At 44.5% G+C, this 19785-nt stretch overlaps 1 long non-coding RNA gene across 1 annotated transcript in view; it reads left to right on the forward strand.

Moving 5' to 3' along the window:
* Positions 1–2753: 2753 nt before the first annotated feature.
* The window catches only part of LOC122564286 (uncharacterized), a 57309-nt gene continuing 40277 nt past the window's right edge, over positions 2754–19785 (forward strand). Inside the window, exon 1 of the long non-coding RNA XR_015752784.1 lies at positions 2754–2819. This is a non-coding gene — a long non-coding RNA (uncharacterized LOC122564286). The remainder of the gene's footprint in view (positions 2820–19785) is intronic.

Raw genomic sequence — 19785 nt, forward strand, 5'->3', positions numbered from 1 at the left:
GGAACTTTATCTGCCATTTCTCAGCCCAGCTCTGCATCCTGTCCATGTTGTGCTTCAGCCTGCAATAGCCCTCAACACTATCAACAGCACCTCCAACCTTTGTGTCATCTGCAAATTTACTAACCCCTCCCCTCAACCTCCTCATCCAGTCATTTATAAAAACTACAAAGAGCAGAGGCCCAGGAACAGAGCCCTGCGGGACCCCACTCAACACTGACTTCCAGGCAGAACACTTTTCATAAAGTATTTGTACGAGGGGTCATAGTTTTAAGATATTAGGAGAAAGGAATAGAGGGCACATCAGAGGAAGGTTCTTTACGTAAAGAGTTGTGAATACATGGAATGCGTTGCCAGCAGTGGTGGTGGAAACAGAGTCATTAGGGATATTTAAGCGACATGCACATGGATAGCAGTGAGTTGAGGGGTGCATAGGTTAAGTTATTTTATTTTGCATTGGGATTAACCATCGGCACAACATCGTGGGCCAAAGGATCTGTTCTGTGCTGTACTTTTCGATGTTCCATGCTCTATGTTCTAGAATGTAAGACTAATTCAGCATAACTAATTCAGCTGAAGAGACCCCCCCAACACCATTCCAACCATTGAACGAATTTAGCCACAGCTTGAAAAATCTTCACCACCTTGGATGCAAAGAATAGTTACTGGGCAAATAAATCTGGGTGAAAACAGCAGCTTCCTGACTACATTCTGGATAAACCTTGTGACATACAGATGGTCTTGTGTGCTGTTTGGCATTTCTATTGTTCCAGAAGAATATCAATGCAGACAACCTGAAATTATTTGGGATCTTCTCAGAGTGGAAGCTATGGCAGAGGATTTGCGGAGACACAATGGAAGAAACCATTGATGACTATGATCAAAATCCAATACAGCTGCTGGACAGAGCTTTCCTGGTGAACTTGACGCTGAACAGGAAAGAAAATTGCAATTAGAAGATGCCCAGAGTCAATTACATAGACCATGTTCTGACAGCAAAAGATCTTCACCAGGATCTTGAAAAGGTGAGTGCTGTAACAGAGATGAACAGATATAAAAACAGTCCAACAATTTGTTGGATTAATCAACTATTAGGCAAAATTTTGCACAATGATTTTGTCGAGTTTGATCCTAGGCTGATTCATGGCTAATGATGTGTAGGGGCACAGGATAAGAAGCAGTATTCACCAAAACCAAACAAGTGACAGTAAGGCCAGTGCTAAAATACTACGACATCACCCTACAGTGTGACTTGGAGAAATCCTCATGCAGCCAGGAAAACTAATTCTATTTGCATCCAGGTCATTAATAAATGCAGAACATTATGCCCAGTTTGAAAAAGATGTCTGGCCAATGTCTTTGCTTTAAACATTTTATCAACAGCTGAGTCCGACCACAAGTCACCACAAAGCATTTTAATCAAGTTACTACCATCTGGTGCCAAGCATTAGCAAAGAATGTTACCCCAGTTATACAGATACCATCTGGATGTGACAGGCAAGCAGGGAACAGATGGACAAAGCTGTCAAGAACAGCAGCAACAGAAAGTCGATGATCCAACATGAAGCAGCAACTCATCGTGATCTGGAAGTCATCAACCCATCGAATAAAACAGACAAGGGCCTTGCTCAAATAGAGCAAAATACACAGAAATGAAACTCTCCAAGGGTATTGTAACATCCTGACAGAACACTGGCCTGAGAACAAGGACACAGCTGTTGCTGTAAAAGCATGTTGAGCATGTAGGTATGAACTGAGAGCTCAAGATGACATTTTATACCAAGGAAATAGAGTGATTATCCTGAAGGAGTTGGGAGGAGAGATGCAAAAGCACATTTATGTAAGTCATGTAATTGACTCTTAACCACCCTCTGAAATGGTCTTGCCAGCCACTTAGTTCAAAGGCAGCTAGAGATAGGTAATAAATGCTGGGCAGCCAGTGACATCTACAGTGAATAAGGAAAGCTACCTTCCGTTAATCAAGTGATGGTGTATCTGCCACTTGAATTGCTATAGGCGAGATCAACCTGTATCAGGTTGAATTATGGCTGAGGTTGGTTTGAGCCTGTACTAGCTTCACTGAAGGTTTTACTACATTTCCCGGTAAGCATCTGTGGACCCTGGGCCATGGCATTGGGGAAGAGGAAGGGGAGAGGACAAAATCACTGTAGTTCATTGTACTCAATGACTGCAGGCATAAATCATTAAAGTCAACTATCCCAGCCCCTTGTAAGTGTCTATTTGTGTCTGATTTGAATACTAGGCCTTCACCTAAGATTCAGTGCCTCTGGCAGTGCAGCATTCGATCAGTATTATATGTCCGGCTCAATAACAAGCAGAGGACTCCAGACCCTGCGGCCTTTTAACTCAAAAGCAAACAGGAGAACAGTGAGCCAAGCTGACACTGAAGGCACAGTTCACAAAAAAATGTGAAGTGTTCACATTAATTCCATCCAGAGCAATTTTGAAGCTGGCTAATTAATTTACTGGGGAATAAAATTCAACTCCAACAGGGAGCCTATAAAATGGTGCGAGTGATTTGCCCATTTGTTATTTGCCCTGCATTATCGTTTTTCCTAATCATTTTGATGCAGGGGACAATTACGTGGGCTGTATAAGGAGAGGTCAATCCCTTTGTGCCCCTCCTTCCAACAGGATCATTTTACTATCACTGTCGTGAATTACTCACTTTCTGAGATTGCCTAACGTGTTCAATTCAAGGTGAACCTTGGACTCATTCTCAGCTTCGACTGCTATATAAGTATTTCAGGAATCACAATGAGATGAGGGCAGGAGAAAGCAGTCTTTGAATGAGCTAACAGGTGCGTCTCTTAGTGTTTTTTGATTCCTATGGTTGTTTGATTAAAACGAGTCCTGGTAGTTTCAAATTGCTGTTCTGCTAGTCAACATTCCCTCAGTACTGTTCATTGTTAATATTAGTTTCACAAGACTATAAATAAATACCGTATGCAGGTTGCTTTCCTGTCAAGTTTGGATTGCAACATTCTCAGAATTCTTCTGTGTGTTCTTTCACAGGGGAGATCAGAATAACAGCTGTTTACGTTAACAAGAGTCCCTTTGTACTCAGGAAATGTCAAGTTTGTCAGCTCTGTGACAACTCTGCAGACAGCCGCATTTGTTTTTGATGAGGCCAGGTTCGTTCCTAAATTGAATATAAAATTCCATGGGACAAATAATTTCTTAGACTGGCAGATGTTCTTGAGAATGGAATCAGTGTCTGTGCTCACGTCTCATCATATCACAATTTAAATTGGGAATTCATTTTGAAGTGTTTCTTTTAAGCAGATATGGCAGGCAATTTGTCCAGAGGAAAAATTCTCTAACTGGCAGTTGAGATAAATGATCAGTGAATTGTACCTTTGTGTTGTTGGCTGGGAATTGAAGAAAACCATATTGCACAGCATGTGCAGTAGTCTGCACCAACTGGTTTCATTGTGATGATACTATGCCTTACAGAGGTATATATTTGCCCTGGTTTTTTATGAGGGAAGTTGTAACAGAGGTGCCACGCAGTCGGCTCCAAAACCGATAAAGTAAACAGCTTGTGAGGCCTTGATTTTTTTAAGCTGGAACAATAGAAGCAGCCTGAATGGGTGGGGTCAATCTCTCACAAAACCAGGAGTTTTAGTTGCTAGGTTCTTGAAGCTATATTTGGAAGCTACAGTACATCTCTCCCTATTATTATCTGTCTCAGAGTTCTCTTTTGATTTTTTCTTCCTCGTGGATTGGAGAATTACTCATGAAACAAGCGATTTTACTGAATTTGCCTTTGCCAAGGTTGTGTTTATGGCATGTTAATGTTTAGTAGTTAAATAATCTATTATTCTGGTAAGTTTTCCAATAGTGTTAAGTTATTCCAATTTCTTCTTTCTTTTGCTGTGTTTAAGTATAGTGTTTGAATAAAGTGCATTTTGCTTCAAAAATGGTAGTTTGACCAATCGAATTGCATCCGCAATGCCTGGCACCCGCCTTTAAAGTAAGAAAAGGTTAGGTTCCAGGTTATCTTTTAATATATTTTGAGGGGGTTTGGTCTGGTTCATAACATCATCCATGTTCGTGCTCCACACAGGACTCCTCTCACCCCTTCTCATCTAACGTTATCAACATATTAATTTTTCCTTCATGTTTATCTATCTTGTTAACCTCACCTACTCTACATTGGGTGAGAAACATACTGTCTGGTAAAAAATTTCTCCTGAATTCCTCTTTTGGACTTATCATTGAGCATCTTATAGAGTCAAAGAATCATAGAGTCATACAACACAGAAACAGACCCTTCAGTCCAACTTGTCCATCGCAAACCTAATGAGCTGAAAAATGTGTTGCTGGAAAAGCTCAGCAGGTCAGGCAGCATCCAAGGAGCAGGAGAATCGATGTTTCGGGCATAAGCCCTTCTTCAGGAATGAGGAGGGTGTGCCAAGCAGGCTAAGATAAAAGGTAGGGAGGAGGAACTTGGGGGAGGGGCATTGGGAATGCGATAGGTGGAAGGAGGTTAAGGTGAGGGTGATAGGCCAGAGAGGGGGTGGGGGCGGAGAGGTCGGGAAGAAGATTGCAGGTCAAGAAGGCGGTGCTGAGTCCGAGGCTTGGGACTAAGATAAGGTGGGGGGAGGGGAAATGAGGAAGCTGGAGAAATCTGTATTCATCCCTTGTGGTTGGAGGGTTCCTAGGTGAAAGATGAGGCGCTCTTCCTCCAGGCGTCGTGTTGCCATGGTCTGGCGATGGAGGAGGCCAAGGACCTGCATGGGGAGGAAAAGGTGGGGGGTGGTGCCAGTGTAGCTGCGGAAGATGGACGAATTCATTGGATATGTGGAACAGTCCATCTTCCGCATTACGCTGACACCACCGCCCACCTTTTCCTCCGCCACATCGATGACTGTATCAGCGCTACCTCGTGCTCCCACGAGGAGGTTGAACAGTTCATCCACTTTACTAACACCTTTCACCCCGCCCTCAAATTTACCTAGACCACCTCAGACTCCTCCTTCCCCTTCCTAGACCTCTCCATTTCTATCTCAGGCGACCGACTCAACACAGACATTTGCTATAAACCGACCGACTCCCACAGCTACCTAGACTACACCTCCTCCCACCCTGCCCCCTGTAAAAACGCCATCCCATATTCCCAATTCCTTCGCCTCCGCCGCATCTGCTCCCAGGAGGACCAGTTCCAATACCGTACAGCCCAGATGGCTTCCTTCTTCAAAGACTGCAATTTCCCCCCAGACGTGATCGACGATGCCCTCCACCGCATCTCCTCCACTTCCCACTCCTCCGCCCTTGAACCCTGCCCCTCCAATCACCACCAGGACAGAACCCGTCTGGTCCTCACCTACCACCCCACCAACCTCCAGATACATCATATCATTCTTTGTCATTTCCGCCACCTCCAAACAGACCCCACCACCAGGGATATATTTCCCTCCCCTCCCCTATCAGTGTTCCGGAAAGACCACTCCCTCCGCGACTCCCTCGTCAGATCCACACCCCCCCACCAACCCAATCTCCACTCCCGGCACCTACCCCTGCAACCGCAAGAAATGCAAAACTTGTGCCCACACCTCCCCCCTCACTTCCCTCCAAGGCCCCAAGGGATCCTTCCATATCCATCAGAAATTCACCTGCACCTCCACACACATCATTTACTGCATCCGCTACACCCGATGTGACCTTCTCTACATTGGGGAGACAGGCCGCCTACTTGCGGAACGTTTCAGAGAACACCTCTGGGACACTCGGACCAACCAACCCAACCGCTCCGTGGCTCAACACTTTAACTCCTCCTCCCACTCTGCCAAGGACATGCAGGTCCTTGGCCTCCTCCATCGCCAGACCATGGCAACATGACGCCTGGAGGAAGAGCGCCTCATCTTCCGCCTAGGAACCCTCCAACCACAAGGGATGAATACAGATTTCTCCAGCTTCCTCATTTCCCCTCCCCCCACCTTATCTTAGTCCCAAGCCTCGGACTCAGCACCGCCTTCTTGACCTGCAATCTTCTTCCCGACCTCTCCGCCCCCACCCCCTCTCTGGCCTATCACCCTCACCTTAACCTCCTTCCACCTATCGCATTCCCAATGCCCCCCCCCCCCAAGTTCCTCCTCCCTACCTTTTATCTTAGCCTGCTTGGCACACCCTCCTCATTCCTGAAGAAGGGCTTATGCCTGAAACGTCGATTCTCCTGCTCCTTGGATGCTGCCTGACCTGCTGCGCTTTTCCAGCAACACATTTTTCATCTCTGATCTCCAGCATCTGCAGTCCTCACTTTCTCCATGGCAAACATAATCCCAGACTAAAATATTCCCACCTGCCTGCTCCTGGCCCAATCCATCCAAACTTTTCCTATTCATGTACTTATCCATATCTTGTACAATGACCTCTACTTTTGCTACCAATAAATGAAAACACTGTTTGCATACATCCTATTAAATCCTTTTTTAAACAGCAGAACAAGTTCTAGGGACTAAATGGCTTACTCGTGTTTGTATGTCCCATGTTCAGAATTTTAAAATTTTATATTAGGCCAGTTCCTCAACTTCCAGTCTTTTCTTTCAGATTAAGAACCCAAACTGTTCAATGCTTTTTTCCTGACGCACTTAACTTCCTGGTCCTGATTGGTTTTCAAATAATTTCTGTAAATGTTCCAGTGCCTTGCTATCCATTTAGGAATATGGAGAACAGAACAGAATTTAACTGGAACATCAGTTTGTTAAGTCTGCTCTTTGAAGAGTTGCATAGGATGATTTGCAGCGACCTGACCAGACAGGCAAGGGCTCAGATTAATGTCTCATCAAGAGGCAGCAGCTGTAGAATCCAGTTACCAATTGCCCACATTTTCAGGACAGCAATTACTGCCTCAGCTCTGAATTGGCATCTATGACAAATGCTGGTAGTGCTGGACACGCTGGATGCCATTTTAGGAAATAGTAAGAACATCCCTCCTCAAAGGTGGGCCAAAACTTCCCATCAGATACCCGGGACTAAAACCCTCTGAACTTGGGATTTGAGTTTGTGGAATTCACATTTGAACTAAGTCACTGAGCTCTCTGGCTGAGCCAGATGAGGCAATATTCAAGCCGAGGGGAAGCTGTCAGGTTCAGGGGTTATAGCACGTAAAGCTAAAGGAAGACACCCACAAATACCTCAGCTAAAAGGCAATGAAGACCAGCCTCCAGAGCAAACAACCAAGACATTCTGGTACCTAAAAAATTATGAAATAATTTAAAATTTAATCATTTGCTTGGATGCAGAGATACTGATCATTCCACACCATTGTACGACGTGCAAACCAGTTTGCCTTGGATGGGAAGGCCCTCACACTATCAGCAACACTTTAACCTACATCCATCAAAGTGAAATAAAGCACATTCAACACAATTGGAAACCCACACACTTTAATTGGAGAACCATTCACACCTCATTGAATGCTCAGGAACGTCATTCAACCCCAAGGGGAGGAACAGCAGCTCAGTGATCCAATCCAGATTTGGGGGGAGACACGGGAAACCCACAGTCAGTATAACCCCGATCTCTGATGTTGTTAGAGACCAAACAAAATTGCAGATGCTGGAATCCAAAATACATAGGCTGGAGGCTGAGAGAACACAGCAAGCCAGGGAGCATCAGGAGGGGGAGAAGTCAACGTTTCGGTAATAACCCTGAAGGTTGACTTCTCCAACCTCTTGATGCTGCCTGGCTTGCTGTCTTCTCCCAGCCTCCTGATGCTGCCTGGCTTGCTGTGTTCTCCCAGCCTCCTGATGCTGCCTGACTTGCTGTGTTCTCCCAGCCTCCTGATGCTGCCTGACTTGCTGTGTGCTCCCAGCCTCCTGATGCGGCCTGACTTGCTGTGTTCTTCCAGCCTCCTGATGCGGCCTGACTTGCTGTGTTCTCCCAGCCTCCTGATGCTACCTGACTTGCTGTGTTCTCTCAGCCTCCTGATGCTACCTGACTTGCTGTGTGCTCCCAGCCTCCTGATGCGGCCTGACTTGCTGTGTTCTCCCAGCCTCCTGATGCTGCCTGACTTGCTGTGTTCTCCCAGCCTCCTGATGCTGCCTGGCTCGCTGTGTTCTCCCAGCCTCCTGTCTGTCTACTCTGGTGTCATTCGACAGGTCGTCTGGCCAGCATCAAGAGAATTAGCCGTAGCCAGTCCCAGACTCAGGAAAAGGAGTTCGAGCAATCTTTTCATCCATTAACCTTCACGTACTGATGAGAAGTGACTGGAGAGATGCGACACTGACTGGGGGCAGCCCCAGTGACATCCCCTGCTGCCCAAGCCAACAGAAGCCACTTTGGGGGTGAGCAAGTTTGGAGTGGTCATTGAGACCTCTGTACAAGCTCAGTAAGATAGGGTAGGGTGGGTGGGCTTCAGGGCCGATGGTGCAAGGCACTCCCCTGGGAAGAGAAACAGGATCGCGTTTACTCTCTCTCTCTTTTCCCTTGTCACCCAGTAATTAACAGCTCTCTGTAATTCCAAACCCACTGAACCAAGTCGGGGCCGCAAGGGTTAACTGAGGTGTTAGTAGCTGTCAGACAAGTCTCATTTCATTTGATGCAGAGCATTGTTTTTTTTCTAAATATTCTTTTCTTTGTTAAGAATGTTATAAATTCTCAATTTTGCTTGGTTTAATGAAATCAGAGTTTCCTTTGCCTCTGAAGCATCTGTCTCCTGTGCTTTTCACCACATCACATCTCACTACATAAGCCCAGTGTCAGAACCAAGGAGCTGTTGCACGATAAACCAACCAGCACTCCCTACAGAATGGCGCATTCCCTAGATAAGGAGACCAAAACTGCACACAATATTCCAGGTCTGGACTCCCCACAGCCCTGTACAATTGCAGCAAGGCATCCCTGCTCCTGAACTTGAATCCTATAAAGGCCAACATACCATTTATCTTGTTCACTGCTTGCTGCACCCACATGCTGATGTACAAGGATACTCAAAAGTCATAGCACTTCACATCACCTCACACTTAAAAAAAAATATTTTTCCTCACAACTCCTTTATAGATTCCATCTCTTCCCTTAAATCTATGCCCCCTGGTCATTGATCCCTCCATCAAGGGGAAAGGCTTCTTCCTGTTTACTCTATCTCTGCCCCTCATAATTGTGTACATCTCAATCATGTCCCCTTTTCAATCTCCTCTGCTCAAAGGAAAAACCATCCCAGTCTGTCTAACCTCTCTTCACCATGAACTCTCCAGCCCAACTTGCACCCTCTCCCTTACTATCACAACCCCTTATAATTTTGATTCCAAAACTGCACACAATCCTCCTCCTGGGGTCTAATCAACATCATACATAGTTTTATACAGTTGGGCTTGTGAGTGTGGGCATTTCCATGATTGACTGACATGATTGCACCCAATCCCAACCGCCTGGGGTGTCAATGGGCATTTGTGCAGTGAAGCAGTAGCCAACTCACCCAAAAGATTCTGAGAACTCAATACCAAAACTTTAACTCACCATCAGGAAACTGAATTTTTGCTACTCATTCAATCAGACTCCCCAGCCTGCTTTGGGTGAGCCTGGAAGATTTCACCCCTGTAGTGAGACTCAAATCTATAGCTTCAAGCTCAAAGGCAGTGACACAACATATTGACTCAGAAGACATTTGAGTTATAGTGAGAGTGAGCAGGGTGACACAGAGAATCACTAGCTGATAGAAGATTCACAGCAGTCATTAGGATGTAAAGACATCCACGGGAAGCAAGTTCCAGCCTTTTGATTTGGAAACACGAAGGAATACTGGTATAATTTTCCAAAGAGTGCTAATCTCACACGGATTGTCACACAGTCCCTTAATTTTTTTTACAAAGGCAGGGAACTTTGCATTGTTGAGAGGAGATTCCACTCAGGTCTCCTTCAGGAATGCTGAAGCGTCCTTTCATTGCTTTCTTAGCACAGAACTATCAGGAGGAAGGTGAACCACACTCCCTTTTCACTGCAGAGTGCGGTCAGAATTTGCAATTTATAGATCCTGGCAGCCACTGTGACAGCTTCCATTCGAAGGGTAAGTACGTCAGGGAAATGTGATTAGGGAACTTGTGGCATGTTGGTAATATCCCTACCACTGAGGCAGTAAGTCTAAGTTCAAGTCTCTCCTAGTCTAGAGGTGTGCAATAACATCCCTGAGTAGGTTAAATAAAAGCATCTATAAGATAAGCATGATGTTAGGCTGCTGGGAAGATGTGGTGCCAGACTGGTGGAGATGGGGGTGTGCCAGGTAAGTGGGATGCCAAATGGATAGGATTGGGTAGTATCCCTGATGAAGGGCTTTTGCCCGAAACGTCGGATTTTCCTGCTCCTCGGATGCTGCCTAAACTGCTGTGCTTTTCCAGCACCACTCTACTCCCAAATGGGTAGGATGCTAAGCAAGTAGGCTTCCAAGTGGGTAGTCAAGAGTGTGGCACTGGAAAAGCATAGCCGGTCAGGCAGCATCTGAGGAGCAGGAAAATTGACGTTTCAAGAATAAGCCCTTCATCAGGAACGAGAAGTGGGTAGTATGCCATGTAGGGTGCCATGTGGTAAGATGCCAAGTGGGTGGTGTGTCATGGTGTAAAGTGGTTAGCGGGCCAAGTAAATGATGTAGTGTTTTAGGTAGGTTGGATGGGAAGGAGAATAAGGTGTGGCTGATGCAGGGAAGGTGAGGTATTAGGTCTGGGGGTGGGCTATGTGGGTGGAAGGAAGAGGGCTGCGGAATTGTCTGGTCCAGCAGGAGGGAAGGAAAGGTGTTTGTATCTGGGTCATCCGGGATGGAGTAGGAGTTGGGTTGACGTCCAATAGTAGGGTAGGGAGGGGAGAGGGAATGTTTCAGTAGAGGGAAGGGCCCAGGTACAGCAGGGGAGGATAAAGTTGATACGAATTGAGCAGAAAAGTGGACATTGTGTTCAGCTATGGGTGAAAGGGAGTCGGATCTGGAGATGGAGTGGGGATGGACCAGCTTGGAGTAGCAGTCAAGGAAAGGGGAGAATGTCTAATGATGAGGGGAAGGGGCTGACAGACCAGAGTCAGTGAGGTATGGGTATGAGTGATCTTCGGGGAGGTGCTTTTGCATGTCTGAGATAAGTTTGGGGCCGGCTGAATAATTTCTCAGGACTTAGTTTATGTGTTTAATTGGCTTAACTTTTCCTGAGTAACTATTTATTGAATTTCATCCAATATCTTTCATTTAAATGGAAACTTTCAGAGGGATCCCAGAGTAGAGGGATTTCCCAATGGAATCTTCAATTTTCTGGGTAATTCCTTCAGAGTCTGCTACAATAGGGATTCCACAGGGTCTCCATGTGCAACCCTTATTGAGGCTGGAACAATGACTTTCTAGCCATAGTGCCAAGTCAGGATGACATGTTGCATGGAGGTGACCTGACTGATGTCGGTGTTCCCATAGTTCTGCTGCCCTTGTCACTGTAGGTAGTAGAGATGACAGGTTTTGCAGTTGGAGGAGTCTTGGTGAGTTATTGAAGTGTATTTTGTTGATGATACACCAATGTGCATTGCATCTATGGTGAAGAGAGTGCATTTGGAAGGCAGTGGATGGGGATTTTGTGGATGGTGTGGGGGGGGTCACTCAAGCACACTTCTCTGTTCTGGAGCTTCTTAAGTGTTATTGGAGCTGCACCATTGAGGCATGTGGAGAGTATTCCAACACACTCCTGAAAGGTGCCTTGTAGGTGGTTGGTAGACATTAGAGATTCAGGAGATGAGTTCCCACAGAATTCCCAGCCTCAGATCTGCACTTGTAGATACTGAGTATTGTATGGCTCGACCAATTCAGTTGCTGTTCAATGAAAACTCTCACAACATTGATTGTGGGGAATTCAACAAAATGTCATTTAATGTCAACTGGTAAAGGTTAGATTCTATCTTGCTCGAGATGGTAAATGACTGGCACTTGTGTGGCACGAACGTTACTTGCCACTTATCAGCCCAAGCCTGGATGCTGTCTATATCTTGCTACAAACAAACACAAGCTGCTTTTGTGTCTGAGGAGTTGCGAATGTTTCTAAACATTGTTTGCTGATGATTGCACATCGCCATTTCTTATGCTGGAGGCAAGGTCACTATTGAGGCAGTTGATGATGATGTAACTTAGGATGCCATCTTGAACTATCCTGAGACCTTTAATACCACAACCATCTTCCAATAGATACGATGACAAACAACAGGGCTCCACCACTACCTACCCCTACTCCCATTCCCATTAATTTCAGTTTAGACAGGATTCCCCGACAACATAACTCAGTCAAATGTGGCCTTGATGTCAAGGACAGTGATTCTCATCTCACCTCTGGAGTTCAGCTTTTTTGTCCACGCTTGGAACAAGACCAATGAGTCTAAAGCAGAATGGCCCTAGCAAAACCCAAACTGAGTGTCAGTGAGCAAATTATTGCCGAGTAAGTTTTACTTAATAACACTGTTGATGAATACTTCCTCCACCTTGCTGGTGATCAAAAGTAGACTGCTAGAATGGTTGTTGGCTGGGTTGGATTTGTCCTAATATCTGAAGACAGGACATACCTCACAATGCTCTGCATTGTTGAGTGGAGGGTAGTGACTGGAAAATTTTAACCAGAGGTGTAGATTGGTCTGGAGAATGTCTCCAGTACTATTTTCATTTCGTATATATTCTTCACCTCACTCCCTTCCCACCCCACACTCTGTCCCCTTCTTTTTGTTTTCTGTCTCCTCTCTCTCTCTCAGTTAAAATGAGAAGTATTTAACCATCTAAACTGATTGATAAGACAGTCTGAGAAAGGTGAGGAAGGAGATGGAAGAAGGAAGAGACACCAATGGTGAACCAAAGAAACAGACTGCGAGAGAGCAAGAGAAAATAATCAAGAAACTGATGGGCAGAGAGGTGAGAGAGGGTAATCAAAGAGAGAAAGTATGCGAGAGTGGGAATCATGAAAAAAAACAGAGAGACCTAAACAAGTCAGGAAATGGGGAGGGAAAAGTAGTGTAACAGAGAGAAACAGTAGCAGAGGAAATTGCCACTCTTTCCTGATTGTATACCTTTAAGTTGTCACTTCAGGTCAGCCGGTTCTGCTGGGGAAAGTTTTGCCTAGGGATTGTGATGGACCAGGTCAGAGCAGGTCAGACAGCATCCAAGGAGCAGGAAAATCAATGTTTCGGGTCAAAATGTTGACTTTCCTGCTCCTCGGATGGTGTCTGACCTGCTGTGCTCTTCACATCTATTGAGTCTGATTTCCAGCATCTGCGGTCCTTACTGTCTCCTAGTCACTGTGATGGACAAGTGTGGTATATTGGCTGTAGGGTATGATTCACTGAGTATGACTATGTCAAGTAGTTCCCCATCTCTCCTGTGGGACAGCTCAGTTTTAGCACAAAACCCCAGATATTACAAATTACTTCAGAAGATCAGCTGAGCTTAGTGTATCTTTGTCCTATACCTGTTGATCACTCATGTCCTTCTAGCTACATGGATGCAATGGGCTGAATGGCTTCCAATCCTGTAATGACTGTGTAACTCTTTTTTTTAATGGGTCTTTAATTGCATTAGGTTGTGAGCATTAGCTAGATGCTAAATTGCACTTGTATGTCTAAGAGCAGGATAACGTTTGGCCGTGTATGTCTAAGAGCAGGATAACGTTTGGCCATGTATGTCTAGGAGCAGGATAACGTTTGGCCATGTATGTCTAAGAGCAGGATAACGTTTGGCCATGTATGTCTAAGAGCAGGATAACGTTTGGCCATGTATGTCTAAGAGCAGGATAACGTTTGGCCATGTATGTCTAAGAGCAGGATAACGTTTGGCCATGTATGTCTAAGAGCAGGATAACGTTTGGCCGTGTATGTCTAAGAGCAGGATAACGTTTGGCCGTGTATGTCTAAGAGCAGGATAACGTTTGGCCGTGTATGTCTAAGAGCAGGATAACATTTGGCCATGTATGTCTAAGAGCAGGATAACGTTTGGCCATGTATGTCTAAGAGCAGGATAACGTTTGGCCATGTATGTCTAGGAGCAGGATAACGTTTGGCCATGTATGTCTAGGAGCAGGATAACGTTTGGCCGTGTATGTCTAGGAGCAGGATAACGTTTGGCCATGTATGTCTAGGAGCAGGATAACGTTTGGCCATGTATGTCTAGGAGCAGGATAACGTTTGGCCGTGTATGTCTAGGAGCAGGATAACGTTTGGCCATGTATGTCTAAGAGCAGGATAACGTTTGGCCATGTATGTCTAAGAGCAGGATAACATTTGGCCGTGTATGTCTAAGAGCAGGATAACATTTGGCCGTGTATGTCTAAGAGCAGGATAACATTTGGCCATGTATGTCTAGGAGCAGGATAACGTTTGGCCGTGTATGTCTAAGAGCAGGATAACATTTGGCCATGTATGTCTAGGAGCAGGATAACGTTTGGCCATGTATGTCTAGGAGCAGGATAACCTTTGGCCGTGTTTGTCTAAGAGCAGGATAACGTTTGGCCATGTATGTCTAAGAGCATGATAACGTTTGGCCATGTATGTCTAGGAGCAGGATAACATTTGGCCATGTATGTCTAAGAGCAGGATAACGTTTGGCCATGTATGTCTAAGAGCAGGATAACATTTGGCTGTGTATGTCTAAGAGCAGGATAACGTTTGGCCATGTATGTCTAGGAGCAGGATAACATTTGGCCGTGTATGTCTAAGAGCAGGATAACATTTGGCTGTGTATGTCTAAGAGCAGGATAACATTTGGCCATGTATGTCTAAGAGCAGGATAACATTTGGCCATGTATGTCTAAGAGCAGGATAACGTTTGGCCATGTATGTCTAAGAGCAGGATAACGTTTGGCCGTGTATGTCTAAGAGCAGGATAACATTTGGCTGTGTATGTCTAAGAGCAAGATAACGTTTGGCCATGTATGTCTAGGAGCAGGATAACATTTGGCCGTGTATGTCTAAGAGCAGGATAACGTTTGGCCATGTATGTCTAAGAGCAGGATAACGTTTGGCCATGTATGTCTAAGAGCAGGATAACATTTGGCCATGTATGTCTAAGAGCAGGATAACGTTTGGCCATGTATGTCTAAGAGCAGGATAAACTTTGGCCATGTATGTCTAAGAGCAGGATAACATTTGGCCATGTATGTCTAGGAGCAGGATAACGTTTGGCCGTGTATGTCTAAGAGCAGGATAACATTTGGCTGTGTATGTTCTGCAATGTGTGTACGAACATTTCTATGTGCACCCTCATCTGATTAAAACAAGGATTATTCATTTTCAGTACATTTTCATTTTCTTCAGTATTTGAATGCAATGTGGAATAGACCAGCAAGTATTTGCTTTTCTGTGTGACAGCCATACAGAAGGATCTGGCAGTTACAATCTGATCCTGGATTTAATAGCTCTCTTCTCATTTGTATCAGGCTGACCACTGCTGAGAGTCCAAATATCATTAGTATAAGGCAATGGTTCCAAAGGAGTTAACGTTCATGTTGCATTGAGTTCCACCCAGTCTGATGATGTTACTGTCTTCAGATGGAGTTATTTGGGCACTTGAAATGTATTCTGTATAGCTCCTTAGAGTAGGAGAAAGTGAGGACTGCAGATGTTGGAGATCATAGTTGAAGAGTGTAGTGCTGGAAAAGCAGCATCCACGGAGCAGGAGAATTGACGTTTCAGGCGTAAGTTCTTCATCAGGAATCCTGCTCCTCGGGTGCTGCTTGAACGGCTGTGCTTTTTCAGCACCACACTGTTCAGCTCCTGAGAGTTCCTAGTAATGATACCCAGCAAGTTAATGTAGATTGTACCTATTGCTATCATGCATTAAACAATCTTGTTATGAAAGACAAATACCACTTCTACTTACCATCACTGGTGGTCTATTCTGTACCACTGATTATTAGGTCGTTCCTAGACTAAAGGAGAATTGCTGCCAGTTAACCACCTAAATCAGAATACCACTGGTTGATGGCTGTGGAATCTGAAACTAAGATGATTAGTTTCAATTGATCAACATTATGGGTGGGTTTCAGTGTGAGGGTGAAAGCGGGCACTGAAGGGTGCTGCGTTAATACAATACCTTGTTTCAAATATTGATTTTAGCATGCAATTTTGCTTCTCAATTGGCAATTCTCAGAAGTTGCACTAGACTGGAGAAGCCAGAACAGAAACTCCTGCACATTTCATAGAATCATAGAATCTTTACAATTATGAATCCAGGCGATTCAACCAACCCTCCACACAGACCCATCCCCACCCCCGTCCCTGTAACCCTGCATTTCCTATGGTTAATCCACTTAACCTGCACACTACTGGAAAGTTCGCATGGCCAATCCACCTGACCTGCAGATCTTTGGACCATGGGAGGAAACCAGAGCACCCAGAGGAAACCCATGCAGACACGGGGAGAATGTGCAAACTCCACACAGACAAGGTGAAATCAAACCTGGGTCCATGGCACTGTGAGGCAGCCTTATTAACCACTGAGCCACCATGCCACCTCTGAGCCATGGTGTCACCTTCATTTAACACTCATTTGTTGTGTAATCACAAATCTAACATGACCTTATTTGTCAGCTCCTCATATCCACTTATACTGAATGTGTGCAGTACATAGGCAGAGCAAAGTAATGCTGGATATTATTCCTATTATGGTAGTGTGTGGACAGGCTCTTGAACAGAGCACTGAAGGTTCCAGTGGAGAAGTTATAGAACAGGAGGTGTGCCCTCTATGTGCAGTTGCAATAATGTTCTTCTTGGGCTCACATCTTCCTCTTATTCCTCCTTCAGTACAAGATGTCAATGAGCAAGAACTCTCTATGTCCTGATTCTGGGGCTGTGATGCTATCTGTTGAGCCACAAGTCATTTGAGTTACAGTGAGAGCAGAGATGACACATGGAAAGAAAAGTTACTCTTAGAGGGAAGAGGGCAGAGAGAAGGGCTCTCAGTAGAAGATGCATCTGCCTTGGGAATAATTCTCCCACAGGTGAAAGTGAGGACTGCAGATGCTGGAGATCAGAGTCAAGATTAGGGTGGTGCTGGAAAAGCACAGCAGGTCAGACAGCATCCGAGGAGCAGGAAAATCAACGTTTCAGGCAAAAGCCTTTCTTCAGGAATGAGCCTGGGAACCTCTGGGGTGGAGAGGTAAATGCTTTTACCAGAAACATTGACTTTCCTGATCCTCGGATGCTGCCTGACATGCTGTGCTTTTCCAGGACCACTCTAATCTTGAACAAACCTCAAGCATAGAATTGTGCGCCAGATCCTCCACTGTACCAAGGAAGTAAGCTCTGAAATCTGCTACCTTTTCCAGCCATTACTGCAGTTTCGACCAGGTTTCAGAATGGTATTGCCATGTACCTGTGAAGAGAATCGTGAGTCTTTTATCTGGCTCCTACAAAAGAAGTGCATTGGTAATTAAGCCCAGCATCCCTGAGTTAGACAGGTAAATATGTGCTGTGTAAATGTTTTGATTCAGTCACTAAGGTGGCCAAATTATCTCTCTTTATTACAGTTAACCAGAACAAAAGAGATATTATTTAATGAATTCTAAAACTTATTCCTTTAATAGGTGGCAAAACTGATTAACTAAACTATATTCTAAAGTAAAATTATATCCTTTAATCCAAAACTATCATATTCAACAATAAACATGACAATACAACTCTGCAGGTATGATATGTGGGTTCTTTTTGAAATGGTCAAAAGGGAAAAGAATAGTTCTTCAGACAAGTATCTAAATTCAAAGGATAATATAAGATGACTTCTCATGGCTTTGCTGAGTATCCTGTAAACGAGATTGAATGCTGACCATCTTAGAATTAGGAAATCTTCAGACCAGACATCGGTTCAGATGGATACCCCGTTAGACATAAGTCTTTGAATGGAAGTCCAAGTCTCCAGAGTCCATGAGGTAGACAGAGATACTGATATTTGGAACTTTTTCAGGTTCCTAGAACTACTTTACTGAGAGAGATCTATGCAATCTGACCTGCTAAGAGGTTCCTTCTTCCATTTTCACGATGTGAGAGAACCTTGTCTACTGCACGCTTTTAATGTCTTTTCCTTTTCATTTTCTGACACACACAGGTATTACAAAGGTTGCTACTCTAGTTCAGAAGCAACCCATTGCATATGTTCACAATATTGGGGACATATATTTGGGTATGAGGACCATGATAAAATTCAACATGTAACTATTCCAATGCTCTGGATAAACAGGACCAAACACCAGAAGACTTCTGCTAGGAAACTTTCAGCATTTAGCACACAGCTCATCAAAATGGAGTGATTAAAGCCATTAACTTCATCTCTTACCCTGCTTAAAAGGCTTGCTAGTCTCCTTTCCAAAGATGCTTGACTTCAATAATGAACAGGCAAGCCACAGCTCACATTGCTATTGATTGATTCTGTAAGATCACCTGTGCCTTTAATGCCTTGGTAAACCTTTTTAATGTTGAATGGCCAAACAGTTCCATATTCCAGTTTCTTGTGTCCTTAAATGCAAACACGTGTTTCCAATATCAAAATCTTATATGCAATGGTTTGCTTCCAAACTCGAGAAGGCAATCTTTGTAACATTTCCAAGTTGCATGTCTCTAAGGTGTAAAAGATGTCACTGAAGGTCTGCAAAGAAAGTTGAGCAAATGTTCTTGTACTTGCCAAAAAGAAGGAAATAGGCCGGGTTAATAGTGGCACCATTATTGCAGGCATCCCTGAGACATGGGGGGCATTTGGTCATGGACAGATCACTATATGGACACCATATATACATTCTGAAATCTACTGTGCTTGGAAGTGACTTCATTGCCTCAATGTCTGGCTGGAGAATGAGCACGCTCAGTGCAACGTGCAGGTCAATGCCTGGTAGCCTGGCAGCAATCAGAATGACTTCATTCGGTGACACTCTACTATACCATTTACTTTTGAACCATCACAACAAACCAGTTGGTGGATATTGGGTGATGAGGACTATCATCTGATAACTAGACTCTGGATTCCTGTATGCAACCCACACACACATGGAAAGCATCCTCCTATATCAAATGTGATCAGAATGTTGGGAAATAGATGGCGGCATATTTTAGGAGGAGGAGGTGCTGAACATCTTAAAATGCATAAAGATGGATAAATCCCTGGGATCTGATCAGGTGCACTCTAGAAGTTTATAGAAAGCTAGGGAACTGATTGCTGGCCCCCTTGCTGAGATATTTGCATCATCGATGGCCATAGGTGGTGCCAGAAGACTGGGCATTGGTTAACGTACTGCCACTATTTAAGAAAGGTGGTAAGGACAAGCCAGGGAACTATAGATTGGAGAGCCTGACGTTGGTGGTGGGCAAGTTGTTGGAGGGGATCCTGACAGACAGGATTTACATGTATTTGTAAAGGCAAGGACTGATTAGGGATAGCCAACAAGGCTTTGTTCATGAGAAATCGTCCATGCCCACCAGATATCCTAAATCAATCTAGCACCATATTCCTCTAAACCCTTCCTATTCACAGTTAAACATCACAAAGCACCAGGTCATAGTCCAACAGGAATATGGGACTAGATTAATTTAAGGTATCTGGTGGGCATTGACAATTTCTCATGCATAAAGCCATGTTGGCTTTCCCTTATCAGTACTTGCCTTTCCAAATACATGTAAATCCTGTCTCTCAGGATCCCCTCACTAACTTTATTGAGTTTTTTGAAGAAGTAATGAAGAGGATTGATGAGGGCAGACCAGTGGACATGATCTATATGGACTTCAGTAAGGCATTCAACAAGGTTCCTCATGATAGACTGGTTAGCAAGGTTAGATCACATGGAATAC

Source organism: Chiloscyllium plagiosum, unplaced genomic scaffold (assembly GCF_037043375.1).
Source record: "Chiloscyllium plagiosum isolate Xiang-an unplaced genomic scaffold, Cpla_swu_hap1 HiC_scaffold_34, whole genome shotgun sequence".
Classification (NCBI taxonomy): Eukaryota; Metazoa; Chordata; class Chondrichthyes; order Orectolobiformes; family Hemiscylliidae; genus Chiloscyllium; species Chiloscyllium plagiosum.